Raw genomic sequence first — 24323 nt, 5'->3', positions numbered from 1 at the left:
GAGAGAGAGAGAGAACTCCCTTTGCTTATGCATGAGAGCTTGTTCTCTCTTCTTCCCGCAAACCCTTCATTTTTCTAAGCCGAGGACGAGCCGAGAGAGAGAGAGAGTGCGGGCTCCCTTCAAAGCCCCTCCTCCTTCTTTCCCTTCTCTTGCTTCGCTTCCAACCTCCGAGCTCTTGTCTTCTTCCTAGATCTCCTCACCTTCGAGCTTCTAAACCCTTCGTTTTTTTCTTGCTCGTTAACTCCCCAAGCAACTCCTCTTTTCGTCCCTTATCATATCCTCGTTTTCTTGCCCATGCTCATGCAAAAGACATCAACCTTTTTCTATTAATAGTGTGCTCCCTCCCTTAGCAACGACGGCGCCGTCCTTGCTAGGGAGGCATAAAAAACCCCCCTATGACGTGGGAGCAGCGAATTTGACCATCGCGGTTTTCGTCAGGAGCCGCCTCGAACGGAGCGCCCTGGGCTGCTAGTTGATTCGCGTCTCTTGGCCGTCCTCAGCCGACCCCTTCCTAGCCCTGTAGGAGATGGTCTCTCGCTGCCTGCGCATCTCTTCGCTGCTTGCCCGCCATGGGCTTCCTTTTTCCTTTTGTTTTCCCCCTAAAACCCTTTAGTGGGTGGGCTTTGGCCTTAATGGGCGGCCAGTCTAATTCCTTGTGTTGGTTGGCCATCCCCTTGGCCTTTGGGCGTGCGACTTCTCTCATAAGAGCACCACATTAGGGCATACAATTCGGCCAGGCAATGTTAAGCAACTCCATTGGCGGTCTTCAGGTACCACATTTGGTATACATTTCGGCCAAGGCACCGCCAAGCATCTCCAATGGGTGGCCACAGCCGTTGTAAAGGATGACATGCCAGCCAAAACAGTGCCAAGCACGACTTCTCTTCCAAGCACTCCTTGCCAACATTACTATCAAAAATTGTAATGCCCTTATCAACTTCTTAGTTAAATTATGCTTTCAAGATGCAAGCTTAATTGATATATTTCGTGGGAAGGCATCTCCTTTGGAATCAGAAAAAAAAACCAGCTCCTTGCCGCAGCCATGTCGGCATTCTCTGCAATCATTGCATTACAAAAGATGACATTCCGAACACGAGACTCTTCAAGCACTTGTTGCTCTCGCATATCCAAACCCGAACAAATCTCACAAATTCCTAGATGGCACACCGGCCGAGCTGACTAGCCACAGAACGGGACCGGTGAATCTTTAACGGCCCATATCATGGCAACCCGAACTCCGATCGCTAATTTGAAAAGACCGATGCCCTCCACAAAGTGAGCACTTCAAGCCCATGCATTCACTTCAATTCTGTCACCTCAGCTGCAGTTGCCAAATTCGGTGCGGATCTGCATTAACTCCAAATTCAAACTTCCATAACTTCTTCATCGTAGCTCCAATCGACGAGCCGTAAAAATAGGTCAGTAGAGCACTTCAAGCACTGTAGTTTTACATCATAATCTTCCATATGTGGTCACTGCAAGCGTACTCATTTTTTGCATCATTGAGGTATTTGTTGGCCCTTTTAAGCCGCATCTGGCATACATTAATCATTAAGCTTGGCCTGTTAACAAGCCCTCATCACTGACCATTAATCAAGTAGGCTTTTAATAAGCTTGATCTTCATCTTCTTGACATATTTCTTACCATGGGAGCAGAGCTGCACGACATCCACCCCCTCTGAACTTGCACAGCCTCCGGTCTATGCCAACAGCACTTCAATCTGCATCTGCTTTAGGTAGCTTAAGCTCCCTACCATCGTTAGACTCAAGTAACTGAGAAACATATGAAAAATAAAATAAGGCTTATACCATATCATTAATGTTCTAGCTTAATCATTAGATAGCTGTCCATCAAAATCTTTGAACTGTATCTGGCGTATCTTCAAAGCATTCAATTATGGATAACGTGTTTAGTGAACCCCGCCAGACTCAAGTGCTCCAATTAATGATGCACACGGATTGACCATTAAGCTCTCTTTAAGGAACCCTATCAAGCTCAAGTATGCCTTACTCTGTCTGCACATGGAATGGCCGTCAAGTCGTTTACTTCAAGTTCTGTTAGCAGGACCAACTCAATAGATGTGAAGATACTTCATCAATTATCCAAAGAAGTCAACTGGAAGCCAGCCATGTAATCTTATTGACTGCATAACCAAAAACTCTTCTGACTTAGCATAATCTAGAAAAAAAAATCTTATACCATGCAACCTTCTACATCAAATAGCTGGTACTCTTCAAATCTGTATCTGGCACTTTAGTAGCCCCCAGGATCAAATGGGAACCCAATCATTTTCCCCACTGTGAGTATTCCTTTAAAAAAATTGCACCATCCTCTAGGATCATAGGTATTATACAAGAATTTCCAATCATTACACCATAAACATACATTAACCCAAAAATCTTCATGCAAACCTCTTGGATCATATGGCATATAAGTCAATTGCTCAGGACCATGCATATATCTGTCACCTCCTGGGTCAAAAGCTAGCTCAAAATCGCCTACATCATAGGGTAACATCAGATTCCATATAGCATCAGGTAGCACCAGATACTGCCATATCCCCTGTGCAACTGGCTCATCCAATTGTCGATCATCAATCATAGGTAAAAGCATTGGCAGTTCACCTTCACTCTCATTAGTATTGGAATCCCAATCATGCATATCTGAACACATCGAGTCTCTGGTAAATTCCTCTTCATTAGGCTCAAAAGATGCATCCAAAAACAATTCTCTATCTCGTAGAGGCTCAAAATCAAGTAGTGAATCATCTAACAGCTGCATAAGTTCATCATCTGTTCAATCTGAACAAACTGGCTCATGCATGATTCTGGATTGATTGGTATCCTTAGCATCTGTATTTGAGAACCCTTCCAAAGCCTCGTCCAATAAGAACATAAGGTCTAGGTCCATCGCTTGGGAAGATTCCTCAATCCTGCACATCTCAGGTTGCTGCAGTAAGCTGCCAGGATTTCCACATGTGACATGCATACTAAACGTATCTGCACTAAATCGCTCTTCAAGTCTTTTACCCTCATCCAAATATCTTTGCACTTGTGTAGCACAAAGTTTAGCATGCACATTGAAAATTTCATCTACTGCCCCGTCTGTATCATTGGCACAATGAAACCAATCATATTCAACATCAAGATATTGCACTTCACTATGCACCCCCTCTGAATCAGCATCATCAAGTTCATGATCATCTTGCCATAGTGTGGGCCCTGTGTCACAGATTCTTGATAGAGAAGAAGTTTGCTCCCTCTCTAAATCACCATCACCAAATTCAGGATCAGTCTGCCAGATCGGTAGCTCTAGGTCACAGAAACCTTTCAAAGAAGGAGTCTGCACCCCCTCTGATTCATTATCATCACATTCAAGACCAGTTTCCCACTTTTGTAGTTGTGCCTTGCTAAAACTTGTCAATGAAGGAGTCTGCACCCCCTCTTGCTTAGCCAAGTCCTCAAAATCTGGTACATCCAAATTCGATTAATCTGGTATACCAAAATCCATGATCCTGCTGCTCTCAAGAGTAGCCCTGCTTTGACCTATGACATCTGTATCATTAATCAACTCTTTGGTAAAACCTGTACCAGTATCATCAATCACCTCTATGGTAGAATCTATACCAGAAAAATTTTGCTCTAATTCTGGTTCATTAGCAAAAGTATCAGTTGTAACTGAATCTTCCTGCATGTCTATCTGAATATGAATGCAATCATTCACCTAACATCGTCCTGAGCTTTAGCCAATTATTGGATGGCAAGACTTATTGTCATCTACCTGAATTTACTACCAACTAAATTGAGAAAGGTAAAGTAACAAGGAGAACATGAAGATTTTCCAAGAAGACTTCTTTTGTCTACCCACCGACCATTTCTTGTCCCGTCTATTAAAAGCCTTGCAACCTTCAAAAGAATTTTCCTTTCTTTTCTATTTGTTCCTTAAAGTTGATATACAAGGAAAAGGTCAAGATGAAGTGAAAGATACAAACAGAGGAAAAATATACAAATGTTTCCACAGTCCTGCAACTTGAGAAAAGTGAAGTTCTAGAGGAGGAAGAAATTGATTCTATAGCTGAGGAGCAAGAGGGTTCCAATTTGGATGTTTCTTAATTTAGAGCTAGTAATGTGATTGATGAGCCCATAGAGGAGAAAGAATAATATGAGGCCTCTCTTAATTCTCGAAGCCCTCCCTACTGTTATATGAATGGAAAAGAGTATATTCCTCTCCCACCATATTCAATGGCTACTTAATATCAGGGAGGACTAAGTTATATTGCAACCATTTTCAGAGCTTCTCAGGTTGTCAAAGACTTCATTGATACGAAGAAGAGTCGAAGGATGACTTTTTGGCACTTGATCTGCAGACATTTGATAACTTATTTCTTCATACTCATGCACTTTCTCTATGCATGAAAAGAGTGGAAGAGGAGAAACCTACTCTTAAAGATGAGGATTTGGAGAAGAAGCTTGTTGAGCTTGGTATCCATTCTTTTGGCAGAGACTTTAAGTTAAACGAGGTTGAAATAAATGCTGACAAAGAGAGATGACTGGATCATGCAATCTCCTTCAGGAAAAAGTCATTTCCAAGGATGAGTTGCAAAAGGTAGATTCACGTCCACCTTGATCTCCCTGCCTACAATCCTCTCTTTTTTCAAGTTTTTGTTATTTAATTATTACTTTTTGTTTTGGAGATTTAACTCCTTGACAAGGACAATTTTCTTCGGAGAGCTAAAGGATTTAGTGGGAACGCAATAGAGGGAACTTCTAGAAGGGATCCTCTCTCATGCACTACATGCCTACACTGGATAGTACCACCTTGTATGCTTTTCACATGCAGTATTTTGAAGATCTTGAGTTGCCAATATTTTTCCTAAAGATATTGTCATGGTTTTTGGGGTACACTTTCCCTCAAATCAATGCAGGCAAGATCATGCTACTTGAGAGAGTTTCAACACTTAGAATATTTGGGTATGTTGCAGGATTCAATCCATCAAGAGCGGGATACTTTCTCTACTAATCTAGCTATGCAATGACATTTGAGGAGACAAATGTAAACCTTCTTGGGTGCTATAGAAGAAGAAATTTTTGAGAAACAGGTGTGACATGCCCAATGATACCAAAGGAATAAAAAGTAAATGTAAAATCGGCAATGTTTTGCGTAAACATATATTTTTTGAAGTTGGATGTTTTTAGAAAGAGGTATAGATTTTTAAAGTGAAGCATGAGTCTCCATTTGTGGTTGAACAGCATGGTTGTTTGATCTTACCCATTGTAATTACTTTCTATAGATTCAATTGAATAATACCTTTAGTGTAAGAAACTAGGCAACTAGGCTCTACTGGATCCTCCTCCCAACCTCCCTTTATAGGTGGGCTCCTAGCCCCTTGCCCTAGATGGATCCCCTGTCCACACTGCCTAGCCCAGTCCTTGCCTAGCCTAGTTCTTAGGGTACAGGACCTGTGTCCTGACATTACTTCCCCCTTAAGGAAGAGTTTTCGTCCTCAAAAACACAAGTAGTGACATCTTCTTAAGAATACTAGTGTTCTCTTTATTGATGTCCCATAAGTGAGCCAGTTGTCTGTATGACCGATAATTGGTGTTGTTAGGAGGTTCAATGAAACCAAGATGAATATCTTGATTTTCAACATTGTTGTCCATTTGCAACCACTTGGGCCTAAATGGTAACTCCATTTATAACTCACTTGAGTGATGTAAAGGAGTAACCACAACTAAGAGTCACTTGGGCTTAAATGGTAACTCCATTTATAACCCACTTGAGTACTGTAAAGGAGGAACCACAACTAAGAGTTGTCCAAAGGCATAACCAGTTTTCAAATCTTCTGAAGGTACTGGAATAATGCAAGGAAACCTTGGCGTAACTTTCCATGCAGTTGTGAGCCAGATTTCCTACTCGCCTGAGTATCTTGAACAGTCCGTTACATGTTCATCCCTATTGAAGGTTACTTGCCAACATGCTCTGTCAGCACACCTGGTAAGTCCTTCATGTATGAAAGTATTGACACAATCTCCAACCCCACCACAAGAGGTTTTCAAAGTCAAAAATCGTACTTAAGCAAATTATAGAATAGAGAGAACATCATCTATTTAGAAATGCGTTGTGTTAACGTATGCTCTTAGCAGATCCTTTAGCACAAGATTACTCTTTGTAATCTTTGTAATCTGCCTATCCCCTTGGATAACTGACAGTACTGAGGTGTGTTTAAAATCCACAAACGCCCAAACTGAGCCATGACCTCTATTGGTGATTTAGTGGATTCAAAAGTAATCTCAGAGAGATAGTGCACATAGAGTGCAAAATGCTTCATAAGCAACAATCTGTTGAATATGCATGCCGTTCCAAATCAGCCCTTGCTAAACACTAGGGCCCATAACACCTAGTGTGCATGCATTTAGCAAAAACTAACTGAACCTGTATATCCATAATGATGCTTGCCAATACGTATGGCAAATGTGATGCGCCTAGCACGCAATAAAAGGAATGTAAATAGTTCTAAAAAGAAACTAAATACTTTCACTACAAGAGGTTGTGTGCTCTTGTGACGTTTATAGCGACGGAAATACATTGGGTTTTTTTAACCCCCGGCGTCGCTAAAACCGTCGCTATTAGCACGATACGAGAACGTCGCTTGAGCCATCGCTACCGCTGTCTCTATCAGCGTCGGTATATGCGTCGTTATATAACGACGCCTATAGCGACGCTGCAGGGCCATAGATAGCAACGCTGCAGTGCACAATTTAGCGACGCCCATAGCGACGCCCGAGATTAAAAAAATTTGGTGGCAGGGCATGAAAGATTAAAAAAATTTGGTGGCAGGGCATTCATGCCCTGCCACCTATCAACCATATTGAATGTTTCATTGGCCAATTTACCTTTGAAAAAAAGTACAAAGGTAAATATAGACCCAAAATAGTCAACCACAAGACAATATAATCATTAACTCCATCATCCATAGTACGTATTGTTTGCAAAAAAAAGATACAAAAATGACAAGCGTGAATTGATGGAAGTAAATAAATGACAATTGTACACAACAGCAAAATCACTTGATTGTTAATTATTGCAAATGTAATAGTTACAAACTATTGTCATTATTTAAAAAATATACATGGTTTTCACAAATACATAGTTACATGGTCTCATGATACATAAGCTAGTACAAAAAGAAACTAATGCTATCTAGCTATGGCTCAACTGACATCGTCTAATCAGACGTCTCATCGCATCCAAGCGGCGTATCTGTCGGATTCTGCAAAAAAAAACAATAAGATAGCTTTTTGTAAGTATAAACATATAGCGAGCGATGTTTATAAAACAATACAATAAATAGAAAAGAATAAACCCTAATACTAACCATGCCGCCGCGAGAAGTCAGGATGTCTATAAGGGCGTTTAAGCCCATCCTGCCTGCGTACTCACGCTCGTACGGAGTGGGATCACGTCCTGTAAACGACCACTCTCAAAACATACAAAGAATCCATTATGTTAGAATTTCAAATCCCATAAACCCTAAACTATCGAACATAGATGCGAAAACACTTACAAAATCGGCCTCAAATGATGCCCACCCCCGCTCCCCAAGTGGTGCGAGCTCCCTGCCTCTACTCGCGCTCCCTGCCTCCTTTTGTTTCTTCCACTTGTCGGGATTTCTCCGCGCTTCTTTCTTCGCATGCTTCCAATCTTCTTTGGCCAACCAATCTAGTCTGTTCCATCCATGATTGATTGCTTTTTGCACTTTGGAACGCTTATGCTTCCAGTATTCGCGCATTTGAACCTTCATCACATCTTCATTGAAGCGGTCATCCCGTGTTGGAACGGGAAACTCGTCATGAAGCATGCTGATGACTCTGTCTTTTAATTCATTCAGTACTTCACTCGAGGTGTTTAGTATGTAGTGTCTAAACACCTGAGAGCAAAGACTGCGCATGCACAAAATCACCTTCTTGCCTTCATCATCCAAGATGATGCCGCCCCTGAAGTCAATGGAGTAAGGCAAGCCCTCTCACCGCTGACGCGTGAACCTGGGTGTCTCGACAGGGGTCTCTAGCGGCGTGTCAACGGGGGTATGGATGCCAAGTGTCTCCACTAGAGTCTGAGCCCCGAAGCGAGGAGTGTCCACCACTGGAGTGACTCCTGGAGGAGTAGCTAGTGGTGTGTAGCTGTGGGGAACGGCACTCAGCCGCTCAAAAACTGGTGTCGATGGCGATGTCGTGGTTGGTGTCAGGACGGGAAAAGAAGGAGAGGGTAAAGAGCCTCGTCGAACACGAGGCGGTGTTGAAGCATCGGTGGCGCCACCCCCACAACAACCGCCACCGCCACCACCACAACTAGAGCGCCGGAGTGTGAAGACCGTCTCGTCGACACCGAAGCTTCAGAGTGCGCTGAGGACTCCAAAATAGAGGGAGATGCGGATGGAGTAGGAACGTGCGATGGTGCGCCTGAGCGATGACGCTCCACGTACCACTGTCTCTGCTGGGGTGACAAAGAAGAAAGAAACTCATCATCATCCATACCTGCATTGAACACACGAACATTTAAACTTAATATTGAATGAATGGAGTAGAAAACATGGACAAGTAGATAGATAGATAGAGAGAGAGAGAGAGAGAAGGAGGTGCTCGTCGTCTCTGCTAATGAGAACATACCTAGAGCATACGTACCTGGAGTGGACACAAAGACCATTAAATACAATGACGCAATGATGCAATGACGCAAATACTTAAAGGGCCGGAGAATCGTACAAGAACACTCCAGTGCTTGTAGCTTTGGAATGTTCAAAGGCTAGCAGCAACAGAAAGCATTCTTCTTCTATTCAACTTGAGTGATGAAAGAGGAAAGTCAATAACTCTGAATTTACAAAACGGAGCCCACTTGTTCAAATAAATTATTTATGGCTTTAAGGGATCTCTCTCTCATCCTCGCATAGCTCAGCATAACTTCTTGTATCTATATAGAGCTCTCCGTTTAAACAGATGTCCTCTGTTTCATTTTGTAGATCCTCTGCATGCACCCCATAGAGAGTAGCAGCTTGATGTTTGTCTAGCACCACCTCCACGGCTTCTGACTGGGCATCTTCTCCGATCTCCTCCATTGATGCCACTATGATTGGCACATGGTAGCCTTCATACGTCCGTGCACTATGAGGGGCTACCTCTATGACGTACCACCAGTTTGATGCAGAATTTGTGGGATGAAATATCACCTGCCAGAGCCACATAACTTACATGAGAGCTTCCAAGCACATAAATTCTAAAACACACGTTAACTATTTACATACTTACTTGTTCACAATGCTCGGGTAGTACGAAAGTTTCTCTTAGGTCAGTCCATTTCTTAGTTGAATCCACCTCAAGAAAACCAGACTCTCCTATACGCACAGTAACGTTGCGACCCTCCATGATTATCTTGAACCATTGCACGTCGAACAAGTCCACAAAAAATCCTCTATAATCGATCCTCAAAATCTCTTGTAGCGTGCCGAAGTAAGCGAGTTCCGCCACCACAGGATCTGCATAAGAAGACCGTCGTCAACTAGATTGTTCAAATTTTGCCATGATTCCACAATCTTGAGTAAAAAAATTTTTGTCGATCCGTTCCACCCTAAAATGTCGACCTTTACACCATGCTGCTGTGTATGACTTATACTACAACCAACAAAGATTATGAGTGGCCGTTCAAACATCTAGAAAGTTACTAGTCGTACATTGCAAACTTACCTTGGTCGCGCAACCCCTAGAGTACTCCCACTCTTCGTCAGTCACTTCTTCACCGCATTGTTGTGCGCCCTTCAGTTGGTTGTGCAACCATCTTAAGCTCATGAATGTTGGTAGGCTCTCCAGACCCGTCAGATAGTGCATCGGTGGTCGTCTTCCCCATCTCCACTCGATTCTTGCCCTTTGTTGCTCTTGCTTTGCATCCTCATATTGTGAGATCCACTTCTGCATGACTGGATTGTGAAGCATGCAAAATCGGTTGATTTTAGCCTCTAGATCTTCCGTCATCTTCTTCTCAACACCGAGATTGCACATGACAATTCCAGATATGCGCTCATCATCTATGGTTCGCCATAGCGTGTCCCGGGCTTTATCAAATCCGTCTAGCCACTCTCCAATGTACACTAGGGACTCTGATACCAGCCAACCTTCTGCCATGCTACCCTCCGGACGTGCCTTCTGGCACACATATCCCTTGAGCAATTTCATGAAAAGTTCTAAAAATAACATCCATCTAGAATGTACTGTGCCGGCTATCTCCACCTCATCAACTATGTGAACAAGAAGATGCACCTGAATGGTTAGCATGGTAGTAGGAAAATGTTTCTCAAACATACACACAACCTCTGCAGCGTTTAGTTTGGCGAATGGTATGGAGTCCGCGTTGATCTCCTTTTGTGAGATCCATTGTACCAACTTCGCAAGTTTGTAGATTGTGTTACGGACGTCAAGAGATAGACATCCCTCAATGGAAACCGGTAAAATAAACTGCAAAACACGTGCAGCAATGATATTAAAGTACGTCGAGATACGAATTTGTTACACAATTCTCACTATGATATACTCCACTATGAACATACCTGACACATTTTATGCCAGTCGTGTGACTTCAAACCGGTAAGCTTTCCTTCTTTAGTAAAACATGTTCGGAGTGAGTGCATTACGCCAGTGGGGGTCCGCAAAGATCGAATGGTCTCTTTTACTTTGCGTTCTTGGGCTCCTGTGAAAATCCATGGTGCTTTAGGGAGTTTTATCAATCCATCGGACACTGTTTGCGGCCAATATTGCTCCATACGATCCACATTTCTAAGGTCAACTCTGGCTCCCAAAGTATCTTTCTTGCTGTTCAGATGGTCCCATAGTAGATTACCCACATTCTTGAATATGTGCATTGGATTGAGCAAGTGATTGATCATGAGTCGGGGCCAGTATGGTAACTCGTACCATAGAGATAGTCTCTTCATCACTAGGGGCAATCCGTCATCACACATCTCCTTCTGCTGTAACCATGCTTGTGCAGACATCCTCGGTGGCTCTCTTCCCAAAAAGCCATCGCGCAACACATGATTCTCTGGAAGATACGCTTGATGACCTTCGTAGATTTGCTTCTTCAGTGAGGGCACCCTACGTGTATTCAGTCTAGGTCCACATGTGACACATGCTCTGTATCCGCTTGTTTGAAGCCCTGCATGTATACACATGATAATAGATCAACTTGAGAAAAATAAAGATTTACAGTGTCTGAGTGAGGAGTGTAAATAGATCACCAGAGCATTCTGTTAGTTCGGGATAGTCATGCATGGTCCACATTAGAATGCCTCTGATCAAAGTATTTTGTCGACCTGTCTGTCGGCTCATATCCACCACCTCTATGCCAATCCACAATTGTTGTAGCTCTTCCAATAGTGGAAGAAGATACGCATCCATATTCTTCACTTTATATCGCCCCGGCACAATCAAGCTTAGCCATAGGTGCCCCTTCTTCGTAGTCAACCACGGGGGAATGTTGTAGTTGACGATGACAACGGGCCATACACGGTAAGATGTTGATCTTTGACCAAATGGATTTACGCCATCCATAGCCAGGCCTAAGCGCAAATTTGGAGCTTCCCTGGCAAAATCCGTCCATGTTCCATCTATATCTTTCCAGGCTGCACAATCTGCAAGAATCCGTAGTACACCATCCGAAGATTTATTCTCCTCATGCCATGATGCTAGGGCGGCCATGGACTTACATTCGAAGAAATGCTTGATGCGAGGAAGCAGAGGAAAATGTCGCAAAACCTTTTACAAATTTTTTTTTCCGTGGAGATCTACTCGATATCTTTCGGAATCACATTTCGGACACTTCTCCATGTCTATGTATTCCCCTCTAAAAAGAATGCAGTCATTAGTACAAGCGTGGATCGAATTATAATCCATCCCCAAGTTTGGCAAAATCTTTCTTGCTTCCTCTCGAGAATCTGGCATCACATTATCAACTGGTAGTATGTGCTCTTTGAGCAATCTACACAACATAAAAATACGGTAGAATTGTGTAAAAATCTATCAGATCATTATACATTTAGAGTTTTATTAAAGTAAACTAATTGTAATAGATCACCTGAAAAGCACTGTGACGCTAGTGTCGCTCCATCCAAACTTTGTCTGCATGTTGAGAAGAACCAGGAGCGCTTTCAATCTAGACACACGTGCTCCATTATACAATGGCGTATCGGCTTCACTTTTCATATCATCATAGACAAGCCTTTCTAAATCCATGATCGTCTCGATCATTTCATCAACTTCGGGCTCAAACATTGCCTCGTTGGGAATGTGGTCTACATGATCATCCACCGAGCTGTCAGAGGCTACATCTTGTGGCCTCACATATGCTGCTTGACCAAAGCGCCTGCGAACACATCTATTGGGTTGCAAGATTGCTACCTGTTGGCCAGCGTCAGAGTCTGACGAGTTATAATTGGCAACAACTCGATATATAATAGATGGATCGAACTTGCCAAATTCGCGAACGTGCTGCAAAGAAACGCGTCTTGTCCGTCGCAGAGCATGCTTGCAATGGTTACAAGGACATAAGATCCTCGTTGAGAGATAGGTGTTTCGGTTGGACGGCCCCACATCCTCGTCACTACTCATAATGAGGGAAAAAATCTTATAACCTGGACAAAAAATTTAATCTTCTATTGGCATTCTTCGTCTTTTATCTCTCTCTCTCTCTCTCTCTCTCTCTCTCTCTCTCTCTCTCTCTCTCTCTCTCTCTCTCTCGCTCTGTTCACACTGTAAACTACCTCACATTCTCTAGTCATGTCCAATCCCCGCACACCTCGGTCTAGAGGTGCACGGAGATCAGAACCACCGGGTTATAATCTCGTCTTTATTGATCAATGCCTATATTTGTGGGTACAAGAAATCTACACACCCACATCTACATGATACTGCATGTAGTGGACAAAACCCCTTTGCCTCTTCTCTAGCTGTAGCATTTCACAGCATCTTAACATCTTTTCATAGGAGATCTTTGTTTGTAGCATGCAGGTACGTCATTCTTGCAATGTAGCTGATGTCTGCTCAAGGCACTTAATTCTTATTCTAGATTTGACGGGATGTCGTGTGTGTGTGTGTGTGTGTGTGACCCTTGGAATCGTCATCTTGCATCACTAATTTCTGTGTATGCTCAATTTTCTCTTCCATTAGCTGAACATGACGGCTTATTGTATGGTAGTAGCAGGTGGAATTGCTGGTCCGCATGGACTGTCGAGGCTGTGAGCGCAAGAAATTTTCTCGCCATTTCTTCTAACCTTATCTTAAACGATTGCTTTTCCATTTCTTCTAACCTTAATTAAATAACCTAAATCTAATTTAATATAACATATATAAACTTAAATTAATAAACCTAAATCTAATCTAATATAACGTAAATCTAAATCTAACGTAAATAAACCTAAATCTAATCAAACGTAAATCTAACTAAAAATAAACCTAAATCTAATCTAATTTAATTTAAATAAACCTAAATCTAATTTAACGTAAGTCTACTAAAACCCTAATTAATCTTTAACGTCTTTTGGGATAGTTTCCTACGGCGTTAAAACTCTCTTCTTCTTGTGTTTGTGTGTGTGTGTGTGGGTGTGTGTGTGCCAATAAAAAGAGAAAAATGGTATAACATTTCTATCACTCAAGTGTGGTAGATTGGTTATGCCATTTCACTCTTGAATAACAAGTCTTGGTTTCAACTCCTCATCGGCTAGATTTTTAGGTCTCTTGAATTAGTTTTCTACGACGTTAAATTAAACTCTCTTCTTCTCGGGTGTGTGTGCACGCCAATAAAAAAAAGGAGAAAAATGGTATAACTATTCTATCACCGAAGTGTGATAGATTGGTTATGTCATTTTCCTTATGAATAACATGTCTTGAGTTCAACTCCTATCGACTAGATCTTTAACACTAGAATGGTAACATGACACTTTTATGTCCTTGGACACTTTTGTGTCCTGTTAAGTGACCATTTTGCTTGAATTATTTGAAGAGTATGAAAATGAATTTCTAGGTGCTATATATCCACAAATTTGCCTTATGAGCTGAAAAAAACTTAGCATTTTTTTTTGAGTATCGATCTCACCATTAACCTTACTCTTGCACAACATTTTTGAACCTAAACTGTGTGAAAAAACGGGTCCTGTTTTTGGCTTTTTTTTCAATGTTTGGCAACTATACCACTCTAAACCTCATGTTTGTGAGGTTTAGATGCCTAGAGGTTAGGCCTTCATAGTTCTCAACATGTTTTGATTCTTGTAGGGAGAGCTAAGTGTTAAAATTGAAAGTTATGACCAATTTACAAGAATTGCATAATCCTCTTTTTTTGGCCAAAATTAGCACTTTTATGATTTTTTTGGTGGCTTTCTTGATATCCAAATTCAATTTTGATTGTGTAAGTGTAATGTATAACATAAAGCTAATCTTCCTTGAGTTTTGGGGGACCTAATATGCTATATAGCATAGTATATGATGATGGTTGAGTTTTTTGATTGTTGAAGAATACGATACATTTTAGAGTAGCAAGTATAACTTTCTCAATATTGCTATTTTCTTAGGCCAATTGTGTATATTTTGTAGGTAGTAACCATATCTAATCATAGACTACAAACTTGGCTAGATATTAAGTAGTTTCCATGGGTTTCTAGAGGTCATAATGCTAAACCCAGTTTTTTCATGTTTGCTGTATTTAGCACTTTATCATTGCCCCCAAGGTTCCAATTGTAAGAGATCCATTATCTTTTTGACATGCTCCATGGCTCTTTTTGAAGCCAGAGGCCCAAAGGAAACTAAGAAAACATGTATATAGTATCTGTATTGAGCGTGACTATAGAAACTTTGATCATAGGTCCGCAGAATGGCAAACATGCAACTTTTTTGTACCTATTTTTTTTGCCCAAAAAAAAAAATTAGTGAGGTAAAAGCAACCATATGTTTTGGTCACCAACCCATTGAAGTTAACGAGGCATTTCATCTCATGTCCTACAAAAATCTCCAGTCTTATTTATATGCAATCAACCATAAGAAATTGTTGTTTTGGGCAAAATGCACTGGTCCATCAACTTTGGAGGCTTGTAGTGACCAAGGGATGAGAAAAATTACAAGTTTCTCATTTTTTCCATATGTAGTAGTTATTGAACTATAAGCTCATGAAAGGATTTTTCAAAATGAGTGGATCTACTATGGTTTTGGAATTTTTTCCCAAAACCCTGAAAGGACACTTTTATGTCCTGTTAGGTTACCATTCTAGTGTTAAGGTCTCTTGGGATACTTTCCTACGATATTAAAACTCTCTTCTTCTTCTTCTTTTCTCTCTCTCTCTCTCTCTCTCTCTCTCTCTTTGTTTTATATATATCTCTCTCTTTCTCTCTTCTTCTCTCTCAATGTGTGTGCATTCTTTGATTATGCATGTGTGTGTGCATTTTTTTGGTTTATGCATGCTCTCTCTCTCTTTTCCTCTCTCAATGTGTATGTGCTTTCTTTGATTATGCATGTGTGTGTGCGCATTTTTGGTTTATGCATGCTCTCTCTCTTTTCCTCTCTCAATGTGTGTGTGCTTTCTTTGTGTATGCATGTGTGTGTGCGTTTTTTGTTTATGCTTGTGCTCTCTCTCTCTCTCTCTCTCTCTCTCTCTCTCTCTCTCTCTCTCTCTCTCTCTCTCTCTCTCGCTCCTTCTATCTCTCTCTCTCTCTCTCTCTCTCTCTCTCTCTCTCAAAAACACAATGTGTGTGTGTGTGTGAGTGAAAGAGAGGGAGAGAGAAAGAGGGGAAGGTACCATGAGAGTGAGGAGAGGGAAGGAGCATACCTGGCTCTCCTTCCTCTCCTCGTTTGTGTGTGTGTGTGTGAGAGAGAGAGAGAGAGAGAGAGAGAAGGAGAGAGAAAGAGGGGAAGGGAACATGAGAGTGAGGAGAGGGAAGGAGCATACCTGGCTCTCCTTCCTCTCCTCGTGTGTGTGTGTGTGGAGAAGAGAGAGAGAGAGAGAGAGAGGGAGAGCATTACCTTGCTTGCTTTGAGCGCGGGTCGAAAACTCAGATCTGAGATCTGAGTTTTCGGATGCTCTCGGTTATTTTTTTAGCCATGTCAGGGTCGCTATATGCGTCGCTATGTTATAGCGACGCATATAGCGACGCCGTTCATTTTCATGTTTGAGCGTCGCAGTATGAGCGTCGCTAATGTTAAGCATGGCTTGTAGTGTTTTAGTTGCAACCTTTTGCAAACCTTGCTGAAACGTCTGAATCACAATAAAAGGTGAAACATTGATCACTGCTAGATACAAACAATGAAACTTTTTCATTAACAGCTTATAACCTTGCTATATGTATAAACAACCATCTGTAATGTTGTTTAGCAGTACTTGTATCTTAACAAGTCATTCTAAGTATCCGACAATTTCTGGCCACGAAATTGCTCCTGATACGTCGTGCTAAAAATGGTCTAGAAAACAGATGTGACCAGCACCTAGGGACTTTGTCGTGACACATAATTGACATAATGGCGCCAGTGTCAGTCGAGAGACTCATATTCGCCACATGTGGAATATGTCTCATATAAGGATGTGTGAAAAGGAACATCCTTCAAGTACAAGACGTACTTGTGTGTCGAGGTAACTACAGACACTCTATGACGGGAGTGAGAGGGACCCTCATTAGCCTTGCTCCACACTGGCTAAACGGAACTCCTTGAGTTCCTATACCATGTCGTATCCCATATGACAGCATGTGCCAAATTGAACCCTATAAGTAGGTTCGTAACAACATAAGACAGAAAGATAGATTGGACACTTGGCCCAAAATATTGTGTGCCGACATGCCCGTGGAATGGCTCTAGAATATTCAAGCGTATTTATATGTCTTGAAAAACCAAGCAAAGCATACTAAAAATGGAATAACACCAAATCAATAGCTGCGTCCCTGGAGATTTGAACGTAATGTTCACTTACCCGTATTCGAATGGAGAGGAGCACGTCCCCTACCTGAGAGAAACAAACAACATTGCACTGGGAACCCTAGGTATTACCTTTGCAATCCAAGCCCTTGGATTAGAATCTATGTAGTCAAACCCGTTGGTAAGACTCTTTGTAAAAACTGCTTAACTAGCAAATAACGGCAACCAACGTAGTCAACCGTGTTCAAAATGATTGGAATCAACTTGAAAAGTGTGTCCATCCGCTACCACATTTGGTAGATTGCGGAATTCTTTCCTTGAAAGTATAATTGGGAGAGATCAACTGTGATCCTCAATGCAAATCAAACTTGATCCTTAATGCCTATGGGATGATGTAACAATCACCCGCCGGCTCTTACCCCAAAACAGTATGTCCATAGACACACTGTAGTGTTATAGAGAGAGCAGGAGACCCACAGAATTGAACTGCCGAGCTCTTATGGACAGCCATGCTGTCGCAACTGATTGCTGCATCTATACTTTCTTGTCGAGATCAGCTGCTATGAGTATATCTTGAAAACAATCACCTAACGAATGCCAATAGTTGGGCCTTGCCCCTGGCCTGACAACGGCTCTTAGCCTGTTTGGCTCATAGCCCTTATGCAAAATAGTGTTCAATCAATGAACCGATGAAGACTAATTTGAGTAGCATCTTAGCCACGTGTCAGCTGTGAGTTAGAGCACATGGGCTCAAGCTAACTCACGAGCAGAATATGTATCAAAAGCTTATGTTGGGCTGAGGAACTGTCCATAAATTTCTAGGGTGTGTAAGCCTAGAATGTGTGCTCTTAGACATCTTATGCCTGACTGGCAGCTTGCCCTATAAGCATGCAATAATCGGCTTGTATAATGCTCTCCACGAGAGAGAGGACAGAAAACACAAGTCACAGCTTGACTCTCTTACCATGTATGGGGTCGTGACTTTAGAAAATTGACTTAAAATGGCACGTTGCGTGTGAAATATGTCTTAGATTTAGGTTCCATGTAGTGGTAGTGTGCGTTGACAGCAACCATAAATGTAAACTATCCAGAATTTAGTATGTCTATGACAGAGTGCCTAGTGTGTTAGTGGAAGCGTAGTCTTTGAAGCGGTGGAATTCATGTCACCTGCTTAGCATGCCTTGCATACAGATTTTTAAGCCCTTGGCGAGAGTGATTGCCTCAAACGTGAGAACGAAAATCGTAAGTGCCTTGCACATTTTAGACTGGTGGGGATTCTGTGAGCTGATATTCCCTGTTTGGCCAGTTACCCGAACCCCCCGCGCGACTCCTTCTCTTCCCTCTGCGCTCTGCTCATCATCTGCCCGCCATGCTTTGCTTTTTCCCCTCTTTGCTTCACACTTAAGCCCCTTTACTAAACCCTTTACTGGGCGGCCTTTGTGCCATACCCACTTGAGCGGCCATTCTTTTATGGTCATGACCCTTCATTCATAAGGGTTCTACATTTGGCATATATTTTGGCACTGCTTTGTTGGGTATATCCCGCAGTCAATGCATTCCGAGAGGTCACATTCCGAACATGAAGCTCTTCATGCACTTTTTATACTTTATGATAACACCAAGCTTGGCGTACATGTAAACTGTCGTAGTGACGCTGGTGGCAGTATACCTTGCTTAGTAATGCACTGCAAGAGATAACATTTTGGTCAGTTTCTCCTTGAGCACTTACTCTGTTGCACTCCGAAATCTGAGCGAGAGCCAAAATCTCCCAGATGGCACTCCGATCGAGCGGACCGAACTGGTACGGAGTTGGCCCCCGGTGAATCTTTAACGGCCAATAACTTGGCAACCGGAACTCCAATTGCTGATCTGAAAAGACCGACGCGCTCCATAAAGTGAGCACTTCAGGCCCGTGCACTCATGTCATTTCTGCCACCTCAGCTGCAGTTGCCCAATCCAGTACGGATCTACAACCGACTTGAACTTCAAACTGCCATAACTTCTTCACCGTAGCTCCAATCGTCGAGCTGTAAAGACACGCCGGTAGAGCACTTCAAGCACTACAGCTCTAGATCATAATCTTCCATCTATGCTCACTTTAAGCATACTCATTTTTGGCATCATTAAGGCATCTGTTGGCCCTTTTTAGCCGCATCTGGCATACATTAATCATTAGACTTGCCATGTTAACAAGCCCTCATCACTGATCATTAATCAAGTAGGCTTCAAAGAAGCTTAGCTTGCAATTCTCTGCTCTTTTTCTCACCATGGCAGCGGAGCTGCACGACATCCACCCCCTTTGAACTTGCACAGCCTCCGGTCTGTGCCAACAACGCGTCAATCTGCATCTTCTACAGGTACTTTAAGTTCTTTCCATCATCAGACTCACATTACTGGTAAACGTATGAAAAATGAAATAAGGCTTATACCCTATCATCAATGTTCTAGCTTAAGCATTAAGTAGCTGCCCATCAAAAATCTCTGAACTGTATCTGCCGTATCTTCAAAGCATTCAATCATGGATAATTTGCTTAGTGCACCCCGCCAGACTCAAGTGCTCCAGTTAATGATGCACACGGCTTGACCATTAAGTTCTCTCTTAAGGAACCCTGTCAAGCTCAAGTATGCCTTACTCTGTCTGCACACGGAATGGCCGTTTAGTCCTTTACTTCAAGTTCTGTTAGCAGAACCAACTCAAAAGATGTGAAGATACTTCATTAATTGTCCAAAGAAGTTAGCTAGAAGCCAGCCATGTTATCTTATTGAATGCATAACCAAACACTCTTCTAACTTAGCATAATCTAGAAAACAAAATCTTGCATCATGGAGCCTGCTACATCAGGCATCTGGTATCCTCTGCATCTGCAACTTGCACTTTAGTAACCCCCAGGATCAAATGGGACAGTAAGGAATTGTCCACACATTGGAGCATCATACCATCCACATAAGCATACATTTCCTGTATCATCCAACATCAAGCATTTTTGGTGCAAATATGCTACCCCTGGTTCAAATAGTACGCACTTAGTATGCATACTGATCAGTATGCATCCATATTGAATCTGCTTATGGATATCCTTAGAATCTCCTGGATCAAACAACATCAAGATCACATAGCATTGATGGGCTCCGCAATATACTAGAGCTTCACCTGAAGCATAGTGCAGCACCCACATCCCGTAAACTGTTGGCAACTTAAGCTCGTTACCAGAAAGCATTAAAGAAATCTGACTCCCTTTTACTCGCAGCCAAAGACATCAGTGACATAAGCATCAATAGGAATAGCATCCAAATCCAGCCACTTCTGGCACATTGTCCAAGCGAATGAAAAACCCTGTACATTTTATCGAATATCAAGGATGATTTAGCATCATCACCCCCTCTAGCTTCATAGTTATCACGAAAAACCTTGGGAGTCTCTCGACCTATATCATCAGACAAATTTTCACCTGTTGGGATTTCAGCTTGATCATGAAAAATAGCTTTATCCTGTAGATCTTCATCGATAGCATCCTCGGAAAAATCAGCCTTGGAAGTCTCAACATTCATCAAAACTGTAGGAGTTATCTCCTCATGCAGTCCATCTACAAGCATAGATGAAAAATCCCTGTCGATAACCTGTTCACAATCAATATGATCCAAGCAATCTTCATACTCCTCGATATCATCCTCTGCTTCCTCATCTGCAACCATGTTACTTAGCAATACATTAGAGAGCTGTAAAGGCATCTAGCACCCCCTCTGAAGAGGCATATGCATCAGAAAGCTCTTCTATACTGTCATAAACATCTCCTTCAAATCTAGACAAAAATTCATCGATTATAGCATCCTCTTCTGTGATAGCAACATCTGCAAGAATATTGTTATTAGCAATCATAGGTTCATTGACATCCTCAGGCTCATCCTGTGCTGGGTCCACAATCTTGGTCACTTCATCAGCTACTACTGTGTATATAATAGCTTTATTTATGCAATCATCTGTACCAAACATGTTGTCCTACTCGGCTATAGTGCTGATAGTTTTAGTAACATCTTGTAGAGGCTCATCTGCTTGATGAACTCCTTCAGAAGAAACCATTTCAAGGTCAGCAGCTTGCGAACCACTTGCTGTATAGTCTATGTCTTCACTGGAACCATTATTAGAGGTAGCGTCCATGCAAGCAATCTTTGAAAAAAATTCATATAAGCCTGTTTCAGCATCAAATTCATTGTTTACCTTTTCCTCGTTGCTCAAATTAAGCTCCTCTGAAAGTGAATCTGCTACTTCTAGCTCAACATTCTCTTTGGCTTTACTTCTTGTAGAAATATGCTCCCAGAATTCATCATAGTTGAGGATCTGCATCAGATCCCCTTCACCTTTACTGAAGACAACCCTATTTCGTTCAGTCATCTCAATTATTTCCCGATCTAGAATCCTTGAGCTTTCGTAAATGAATTCCTTTGCAAAATACTCCCACCGTGTGGGATATTCTTCTGCCAGTTCTTGAACCTACTTTTTAAAATCCGAGTTTCAGCCTTTTCAAAAGATGCAATCATTCGATCTTCTCGAACATTTCGTCTCTTCATCTCAGCTTCGTAACATGCAATAAAACCTTCTAGATCATATCCCTGAAAATTATAATACTGCTCCCGAACAACATCAAGTGCTAGCTCTACAGCATCATCCATCTGCTTTTTTATCTGCATGGCTTTTGCTTCCTACAGATACCCCTAAACCAATTCCATCATTTTTGGCAAATCTGCAACTACCATATTTTTATCAAATCCATTGGCATTGAAATCGTCAATACATTGCTTTAACTGTTCTTGCATGTCCATCTTTACCTCCCACCCCAGCTCGTTTCACGTCGGGTTCACCAGAGATGTCAGGGGATATGTGTTCGCTACGTGAGCCGGGCAGGCGCTGGGCCTGTGGCTGTGGGAGGTGAGAAAGAGAAAGAACAAGAACTATTGATGCAACTGACTATGGTAATCGCCGTAATCATCAATTAATTGATTAATATGTTTGAGTACAACTTAATCTTTAGCCAAGGCGGGCTGTTAACAACGCTGTCACTTGGATCATCTACTGACTAGGAGTTTAAGCTCCCGCTTTACAGAATTAATCGGGCTGTTAACGACATCGAGTGTAACAGAATGATTAATCAAACATTAGCTGATGAAAGTGATGAAAATTTTTCTTTGTCGCTTTATCTACTTCAAATGCCTCACGGATGCTGCAAGCTTCAATTCACTTAACTATTGCCGTTCTCCTGCTCCTCAATTGCTATCTGATGCTTAACCCTTGCTTTGCCTGCCTCCTCCTTTCCTCTTGCCTTCTTAATCATGGCCGCTCATCTTATGCTCAAGGAGAGAGAGAACTTCATGCTTGCTTATGTATGAGAGAGATCCTTGGTTGCAAAGCCTTTGCTTGAGTTGGAGGTTGACAGATCAAGAGAGGAAAAACCTTGCTTAGCTTACCCTCTTTCTTAGCTTCGATGGCAATCAAGGAAGCTTGCTTTGATGGAGAGATCAAGGAGATTGACAAGAAGCTCTTGCTTAGTCTTGCTTTGATGGAGATTGAGGAGGCCCTTGATTCGATGGAGATCAAGGAGACCCTTGCTTTGATGGAGATTGCGGAGATCGACAAGAAGCTCTTGCTTTGTCTTGCTTCGATGCCGATCCCTCCTTGCTTAGCTTAACCCTCTTGGTTCGATAGAGAACACCCCGGAGAACTCCCTTGCCTTGCTCTCGTTACCCGTCTTCTTGCTCGTTTTTTCCTTCCACAAATCTCCCCTTTTGCATGAAGTCCCCTATAAATAGCGTGCACCCTCCCTTGGAGTAGCGCCGGGCGCTACTGACGTGGCATGGGAACGGGCATTATGACGTGGCGGTCGGCGGGTCAAGCATCGCGAAATTCGGCTTGGCTGGTGCCGCAACTGAGCACCATGGCGAGCTAGACATTTTTCCCTTCTTGGCTGTGCTCAGGCGAGCTGCCTACAGCCCGGCGCGACTCCTTCTCTCCCCTCTGCGCTCTGCTCGTCATCTGCCCGCCATGCTTTTCTTTTTCCCCTCTTTGCTTCACACTTAAGCCCCTTTACTAAACCCTTTACTGGGCGGCCTTTGTGCCATACCCACTTGGGCGGCCATTCTTTTATGGTCATGACCCTTCATTCATAAGGGTTCTACATTTGGCATATATTTTGGCACTGCTTTGTTGGGTATATCCCGTAGTCAATGCATTCCGAGAGGTCACATTTCGAACATGAAGCTCTTCATGCACTTTTTATACTTTATGAGAACACCAAGCTTGGCGTACATGTAAACTGTCGTAGTGACGCTGGTGGCAGTATATCTTGCTTAGCAATGCACTGCAAGAGATAACATTTTGGTCAGTTTCTCCTTGAGCACTTACTCTGTTGCACTCCAAAATCCGAGCAAGAGCCAAAATCTCCCAGATGGCACTCCTATCGAGCGGACCGAACTGGTACGGAGTCGGCCCTCGGTGAATCTTTAACGGCCAATAACTTGGCAACCGGAACTCCGATTGTTGCTGATCTGAAAAGACCAACGCGCTCCACAAAGTGAGCACTTAAGGCCCGTGCATTCATTTCATTTTTGCCACCTTAGCTGCAGTTGCCCAATCCGGTACGGATCTGCAACCGACTTGAACTTCAAACTGCCATAACTTCTTCACCGTAGCTCCAATCGACGAGCTGTAAAGACAGGCCGGTAGAGAACCTCAAGCAATACAGTTCTAGATCATAATCTTCCATCTGTGCTCACTTTAAGCATACTCATTTTTGGCATCATTAAGGCATCTATTGGCCCTTTTTAGCCGCATCTGGCATACATTAATCATTAGACTTGGCCTGTTAACAAGCCCTCATCACTGACCATTAATCAAGTAGGCTTCAAAGAAGCTTAGCTTGAATTTATCTGCTCTTTTTCTAATCATGGCAGGGGAGCTGCACGACATCCACCCCCTCTGAACTTGCACAGCCTCCGGTTTGTGCCAACAACACTTCAATCTGCATCAGCTAACAGGTACCTTAAGTTCTTTCCATCATCAGACTCACATTACTGGTAAATGTATGATGATGTCCAAGCAAATGAAAAACCATGTGTACTTTATGCAGTATCAAGGATCATAGCCATCACGAAAAACTTTGGGAGTCTCTCGACCTATATCATCAGATAAATTTTCACCTATTGGTATTTCAGCTTGATCATGAAAAATAGCTTTATCCTGTAGATCTTCATCTATAGCATCCTCAGGAAAATCAAAGTTGTAGGAGTTATCTCCTCATGCAGCCCATGTACAAGCATAGATGTAAAATCCCTGTCGATAACCTGTTCACAATCAATATGATCCAAGCAATCTTCATACTCATCCATGTCATCCTCTGCTT

The sequence above is a fragment of the Adiantum capillus-veneris genome, chromosome 28 (assembly GCF_014529385.1).
Source record: "Adiantum capillus-veneris isolate H3 chromosome 28, ASM1452938v2, whole genome shotgun sequence".
In the NCBI taxonomy this organism is placed as follows: domain Eukaryota; kingdom Viridiplantae; phylum Streptophyta; class Polypodiopsida; order Polypodiales; family Pteridaceae; genus Adiantum; species Adiantum capillus-veneris.
The sequence above is the reverse complement of the archived record's forward strand: the minus strand, read 5'-3'. Positions refer to the sequence as shown.